Source organism: Nesoenas mayeri, assembly GCF_963082525.1.
Source record: "Nesoenas mayeri genome assembly, chromosome: Z".
In the NCBI taxonomy this organism is placed as follows: Eukaryota; Metazoa; Chordata; class Aves; order Columbiformes; family Columbidae; genus Nesoenas; species Nesoenas mayeri.
Window position 1 is genome coordinate 61,475,590 of NC_137542.1, and position 7,877 is coordinate 61,483,466.

The following is a 7,877-nucleotide window of genomic DNA, read 5'->3' on the forward strand; positions in this document are numbered from 1 at the left end:
GGGTGCAAGTAAGGAAGAAATACAGCTTTACAATCTCCTATCTACCTGTTCTTTTAAGAAATTGCATATTTCAGGCTGGCCACACACTAAGCTGAGGCTAAAGCAAACAAGAGGCTTATTCCTGCAGATGTTAGAGTGATTTCATACTTTGTAATTTTGTCCTTAGCCTAGCAGAAATGTTGACCAAAAGTTAAAATTCCACTGACAGAATGTTCGCTGTTATTTTATTTTGTGGCTTTTGATTTTACTGTAATCATGTTACTATATGTGAGTGGGTATACTCTGGCATCTGTCTGAAAATTTTGAAGTCCAGTTGCAAAATCAGTGAAAAGGCTGGTAAAAAAATCAAATGTTACCCTTCGTGGTAGCTCATAAATGAAGAGCAATGACAGGAAGTTAAATATTTTTTTTATTTATTGTACTGTCATGAACACTCTTGGGTCTTGTGTTTTAAGGGTGGTTGTATGTTTGAAAAATTGTCATGATGTACTTTGAGAGGGATTGTTGAAAAGTATGTGCACTATGTGGAGTGCAATGATGTACAGTACTGACATTTCACAGGTACCTGGTATTGGGCATGTGTGAAACAGGCTTAGCCTATGCACAGGGCAATACCACACTCTGCAAAACTGTTAAGTCAAAATCACAGAGCACTGGTAGTGAGATGGAGAAGTTTGGTTGGCTCCTGTCAGGACCAGAGACTTGACTAGCAAACATACTGCAGTTCGGCATTGAAAGGAACTGGTTAGGGTTTTATAAGAAAGCTGATGTAGGCTTTTAAATTTGTCACATATACCTTTGAGTAAGTTTTGTCTTATTTTCTTACGAGCACTACAGTTCGTCCAAAAACTAAAATAAAAAAGTCTGAATTTTTGTTGTTTGATTGTCTAGTTCAGAGTTCTTTTATCTCTGAAAACTATAAAACATTGCAACGCATAGTTCTTCTGTTTAATTGAAGAACTTACTATGTTTTGTCTTATCACCAGCCTTACCCATTCTAGAGACCCAAGAAATTTGTTACAAGGGAGAGGCTGTTAATTCTTTGCTTGCAACGTATCAACAGATGTTCATGAGTAGGTGTAAGGAGGCTTAGTCAAGGAGATTGGCCAAAAAGGCAGCACTTGGGATGCAGAATTCCAGTAGCTGTATATATGGGGATAACTATTCGTGTTTTTTGTTTGTTTGTTTTCCTGGCCAAATCAGAGTAGTCTTTCAGCTTATCTTCAGCTACTAGTCACGTTTGAGATATATAGATAAATTATTTCCTGTTTATAAAGACAAGACTGTAGATTGTGTACATACTGTACTTGCAGACTTGATATGTAAGGAATGTAATATCCTTAACATTTCTTAATTGTAATTGAAATGTTTGGTTTCTAATGAGCACTTTAAAATAATGTTTAAGCTTTATGCTCTTACTAGAGTATCTGTTGCAGTGATTTGAAATTAATCTAGCTCATACTCATGATAACTGTATAAACCTACAGTCCACTACATGCAAAAGTAAGTCAAACGTTTAAAATTTTTATCGCCTGTATCTTGGCAAGGTTTAAATGAGATCAAGTCACATGGCTTTTCAAAGTCTTTAATTTATAAACGTGGCTATGGGGAATATGCCTTAGTTGTTGCTTTTGTGAATATGTACACTCAAATCTTTAAAATATCTTTGTAAAAAAATGTTGTTCCAAGATTAAAATTTTGGATTTTTAGTGGAGTTTTGGTAGTCTTTTTTATGGGTATTATCTCATTTTTTAAAAATATTTGTCTTTTTCCTTGTAAAAGCTTAATCTTGTCCATTAAAAACCAACAACAATGGAAGACACCCAACACAAACAGCCCACAACAAACCTGCTGTCTGCTAGAACAAGAAATTGAAACAATATGGCATATTGATGAGGTCAGATTTTAAATTTTAATTCTATCTCTTCAGTACCAATCCTTTCTTTCGACACAAATACTTTAGGGAAGGGAAAATGGGGAAGCACAGATTTTTCTAATATTACTGAACATGAGCCTTGGGCTGCATGACAGCAAAATTTTGACAAACCAATGATTGAGTAAGTTAATGGACTGGAAGGCAGTAGTGGGGCCATGAAGCCATTGTGTGCAACCTGCTTCCCGTGCAGAGCAGCTGGCTGTGGTACGTGCTGCCGCTCTGCAGTCTCAAAATAATGGGTTTTTTTGTGCGTGTGCCTACAAGGTGCAATTTCAGTATATGTCCCTGGGTTTCCCTTGTCTTGCTGCTATGGGGGCAGCAGGTGGGCCCCCTCCTCTCTGCCCACCCCTGGAGGGGGGTGGCTGGGAACAGCCTGTTCCCCGGGAGTGACTCATCCAGCCTGCCACGCTCTCCTTTGTGGAGGAGGCTGCCGGGTGTGGGCCGGTGAACCACTCGCAAGTTGCACATTTAGCATCCCTGCTCCCCAGCAATCTTGTGAAAGTGCCTCTGTAGATACCTTTGGGGCTATTCTGTGTCCTTCTGTCAGCTGGTTGTAGGAAGGTGTATATTCCGGAAGAAATAAGTTGAGAACTGTTATGAATGAATTGCAAGAAATATGGTCTATTTAACATTTTCAAGATAGCTTTAAAAATGTCTTTTGCCTTCTCTGGAAATGTTGTTACGTTAGGCTTTTATATACACTTACACATTGGTGAAGTCACATTGCTTTTGCTAATGTAGTTTAGCACTCCATTAAGAAAAACACCTGGTTGTATTTGATTCCTGGTTAAAATGGTTTCCCGACTCACTCGACTATGTTTCTTCTCTTAGTTGGTATTATTCTTGGCATTGTGGTAGGAACCATTCATCATTCATAATGTTTTTTTGTTTGCTTTTGGTTTTTTTTCGCCACACACAGAAAGGCAGACCAGCTTTTTATGTTAGCCTGACAAACCACACTGTAGCTCCAATCTGGCTGGTCTGTGCTGGTTGTCCAGTCACTAATGTACTTAAATACCAGGTTGCATAAAGACACTTGCATATGCAAGACACTGCATAAAAAATTGTACTGTTTCTCAGTACCAACATCCAGTTTCACGAATCTTTTCAGTCTGTTGTTAGTGGTTAGCCTGTTTCAGCAAAAAGCTCCATAATGCAGCTTAGTGCTAGCCCCTTCCAGTGGGGTGATGGGTTTTTATGCGCTTGCTGGAGCACCAATGCAGGACCAGGCTGTTCTGCAGAGCAGCTGGTATTAAAGAGCTGCACAGAGGGTTGAGATAGTCAAATACCCAAGTGCACAGCCCAGAGCTTTTGACTCAGCGTCCAGCCACTGTCCTCATTCAGCCCTAACTGTGCCGCTGGAAAAGACACTCTCCTCCACCCACCTGGCCCAGGCATTTTAGTCGCCACAATGCTCTGGGCCATGTTGTAGGGAGCTGCCAGGTGTGTGCCCGCTGAGCAGCAGCTTTAAGCAGCTTCAGCCCATTGAGCGTTTTGGCCCTGAAGCTGGTGAGGGAGCACCCATGGGCAGCTTTGCCTGCAGAGCTTGTGAGTGCTGGTCCCTGTTTGGGAAGGTAACAAGTGGCTGAGCACAGGGGGATTTCTGGGTGAGAAGCCGTTCTCCTGGCCCAACCACTCGCCAGGCATATGCCCACATGGTATCTGGCACACAGGCCTCTTGGCAGCTCTGCCATTCTGCACCTATGTGAGACCCAGCCATGCAGACATGATGATGATGTGGGGCTTAATCACAGAATCATAGAACGTCCTGAGGTGGAAGAGGCCCACAAGCATCAAGTCCAACTCCTGTCCCTGCATATGACAACCCTACAGTTCACACCATGTTGTTTGAGGGCGTTGTCCAGTCTCTTCTTGAACTGTGACACCTCCCTGGGGAGCCTGTTCAGTGCTCCAGCACCCTCTGGGTGAAGGACAGCTGGTTTTGGAGCAGAGCTGTGTGTCAGAGGTAGCCGCCAGGAGGGCAGGTGAGTTTCTGCATGACCTCAGGGATGTGTCAAAGGAAAGAAGGAGGTCCAGTGTTTCCTGTACCACACTGGTTTGCTGTTTCTGCCTGGAGCAAAGCTGCCAGGAACAAGTGAAATCAGATCAGGTTGGAAGGAGAAGAACTGGTTAGCAAGGGAAAGCATCAGGACCATCTGCTTTCACCCTCATGGACCTGTTGCTGAGAGATTTATCAGTGTTACAGCACTTGGGACTGTGAAAGGCCCTGCTTCACTAGCTACAACGTGGTGCTCTTGTGGGCAAAAGGTGGGGGGGGCCAATGACTTGCTGCAGGTTTTGAAAAATGAAGACAGAAATTACTTGTAATTTGCTAGGCCAGTCTGCCTCAGTGCAAGATGGAGCAAGCAAGGTTTAGTTAGTTTCATTAAAAGCTAAGCTGAGACCAGGAATCAATGATGGGACAACTTCATTTACATAGCAAGTAAGATCTTGTGGTCAATCAGCCGATGGCTTGTGGCTCTTCCTTAGCACTGTGCAGCTCCCTTTTGCTCATTCCTTCATTAAAAACACAGTTGTTTTTTTTCATCATGAATGTCAATGTTCCAAATTTTTATTATGTTGAAGTGTTGCATGTGGAGTTTGTTGGTGATTTACTGTTATCAAAATACAGAATGTTCCCAGTCCTTCAGTTAAACCAAGAGTGCAGAGAAATTGCATGCCTTGGGTATCAAGTGGACTCATTAAGTAGAAGCAGTGCCTGTGTAAGCATCCGGTGCTCAGCTCAAATTTGCCAAGCCATTTTGACAAGGGTGTCTAGGCAGCCTGCCAATTCACACAAACACCTCACGGTTTGTGTTTCCGAGAGTGTAGAGGTGAGAGAGGGAGAGCACACACAAGGAAGTGTGAGTCTCTGCAAAGCTAGGATTTATCCAAAGCAACCTTCAAGTGATGGAGGAGGGAGTCCAGCTTCGCTGGTATTATGTTATTCACTGTGGTGAATGATCATTTATTAGTTGCTGCCAGTTGATTTACTGTTGGCACAACAGCAATTGTGCAAGTGGTAATACTGGTCATGTTGAAAGCTGCCCTTGCTTTTTGAGGAATAAGCTGTTGTCCTTGCTGTGCTGTGAACAGTGTCCCCGTGTCTGCCCTCTTACTCTTCATGCATCACTCTCTGTTGAGTTCCACATATTATAGCTGTTATCGCCTACCCATGTTCTTATAGGAGTTTGGCACTTGCAATTATTGCTTATTTAGGTAATTATTTCAAACAAATGTAGCTGATTTTCTTTTCTGTATGCATTTTAGTTGTTTTTATTTTGAATCTTAGCTCTTCTGCTCTAACCTTTTTCCATTCCTGCAGTCAGTTATTCCAGCTTATATTTAACTTGCACTTTAATGCCATAGCATTAATGAGTCTGATGCTGAAGAGAAAGCCATTAGGTTTTCATGTGAGGTCCAGCTATGGGGTGTCTTTGTGTTCTGAGAATTATTAAAAGCACAAAAAAAGGGGGCGGAGAGATGTGAGAGAAGAAAAGGAGAAAGCTTTTGTTTCCACTTTTAAAAGGCAAGACCGATATTTGGTTAAACTGGGCTGCATATGTTCAGGCCAGGATTTCTGAGCAAGTTTTGCTCTTAGTTGTGACCACAGTGAGAGGCACCTCTACAAATTCCTCCTGTAGTGTGTTCCACTGCTCAGCAGCAGCCATGGGGAAAAGGAGGGGCTGTAGCACATCCACAGCCAGTAACACATTGTCGGCTGAAACTGTTGCTGTTAGAAAATGCAAATTTTTCTAAGATGTACATTCTATAAAAATGTACTGTTCTGGACAGGAAAGACTGCTCTTACCCAGATAGGAATTTCAGGAGAGGGGAAGGGAACTGGTGGTTACAGAACAGGCACAAATTCTCCTGGAATAGCTGATACTCTATTATGTGCAAGAGGGATTTCAGCTCTCTGCTCTGAATTAAGGGCAGTGAGAACTACTTTTGGCTGCACCACAGCTCTAGGCAAGTGGCTGAGCCAGAGGATTAGTAGCTTTTCTGCAGTGGGCAGAGATACCTTATTTTTCACAAAATCTTTGTCAGGTCTTGTTTCCTCGGTGCAGGATATGAAAAACTCAGAAACCCCCCTGACTTCCATGGGGTAATAAAGCAGTTTCCCATCTGTTCTTTCTGCTTCCATAGGGGCTCACAAGGATTATTTTGTTTACCTGGTCTCCTTACTTTAGGTGGCCCAGGTAGCTGTCTTCACAGAGAGACGACTAAGTGTTAAAATGGTGTTGGCAACCAGCGGTACGCAGTGTAGAGAATATAGCAACAGAGTGACATGCTCAGAAAGACTGAAGCAGGCAAGATGCTGCTTCTCTTTTTTGTTGTTGTTTTTTGTTTTTCTTTTCAGCGAGGAATATTTTGTGGTAGGCGCAGAACCTGCTAAATACCACCTCCAGCAAAGGCAGATCTTGAGAGCAATCTCCAATGGCTCTGTGTTGTTTGCAGCCCTGTCCGGTAGACATCGAATGCCACCAGAGAGTCCAGGGAGAACAGGGTCAGCTGGGATTGCAGTTCCCTAGAGAAAGACAGTGGGAAGAGCAGGGCATTACCCACATTTCTTCTAACATTACCATCTCAGCTTTCTGAGGGCAGCCTTAGGTCCTATATAGGTACACTTAGGTCAGTTTGGTGTAGAAGTCCCCTGACTTATCTTGGCGTGTCTTGACACTGCCATTTATGCCAGTTTACTCTCCTGTGGTCTCACCAGCCTGAGGAAGACTGAAACTTAAGTTGCCAGCTGTCCGTGTAATTGCTTATTGGGTTTGGTTTGGGAAATTCTAACACAAGTTAGGATGCCCCTGTCACTATTTTTACAGCTTCTGCCCTGGGATTTAATGACCAGTTGGCAGTAGGACAGGAGACAAATATGGATGCCTTTGTGTATCAGAAATTCACCCATAGCTATGGAAGCTGCTGACTCTGAATGAGGCCTGATGCATGTCTTAAATGAGAGAAGTGGGGACATCAGTGACAGAAAAATGGGTGCAGAAATCTCTTTTACTAACCTGTGTTGTTCATAAAAGAAAACAGTTGAAGAGGAATCCATGGCAATTTTATGGCCTTTTGTTTAATGGTGAGTGTAGACTTTTTTAAAAGAATTTGCCCACTGCGTTTACCCTTTTGTCAGGATGGTGTCAGTCCTCTGCACCGACTATTGCCAGTGTTTCTTTGCTGGTTTTCTGAGTGTCCCACATTCCTGGAAGTGAGTTTGCTGTTTTATCTGGCAGAGTAAAGGAAGATTTCCTTACCTCCTTCACAGCAGGGGCATACATTTGTAGAAAAGTCCTGCCTGCATTTGCGTAAGACTGTGTTTTCCACTCTTGAGTTTCTGACTTGCTGTTCTGGCACTCAGAATTCTTGCATGCCTGTTGGAAATGTCTGACATAAAAGAAAAATCAGGTTTTAGAGGTCCTTTGTTCACCATTTGGGTAAGAAAACTGTCCACTGGTACAGAGGGAAGGGTCTTATTTCCTATATCACAAGATGTACGTTGGTAGAAAGAAACAGTGAATTTCAGAATGGCATTTGCTCTCTGAATTGTCAGGCTATATGAAGGGTTTTGGACAACCTTATAGAGCCTGCCTTATTTTGCTTCTCTGTTGAAGCATTATTGAAATCGTGTATTGCCACAAGGGGGATGGAACAGAATAAAAGCAGACCGCATTTCTTTCAAAGACCATTTGAATGAAATAAAATAGGCTATGCTCCTGGAAGTTACCCACAGGATGCAAGCCATCTGATTTTCATTAAGCATTTAGCTGCTAGTTCTTAAGAATAATGATATCCTTTGCATTTTCTTTCAGTCCATTCAGTGTGGTCTGAGGTTTTAATAACTTTCTTGTGTGTTTTCAGATATAGTAACACATCCTTCAGTTGTAGGTTTATCAGGTGTCTCCCTGGGGCTTGGTTTGAGATAGCTGCTACA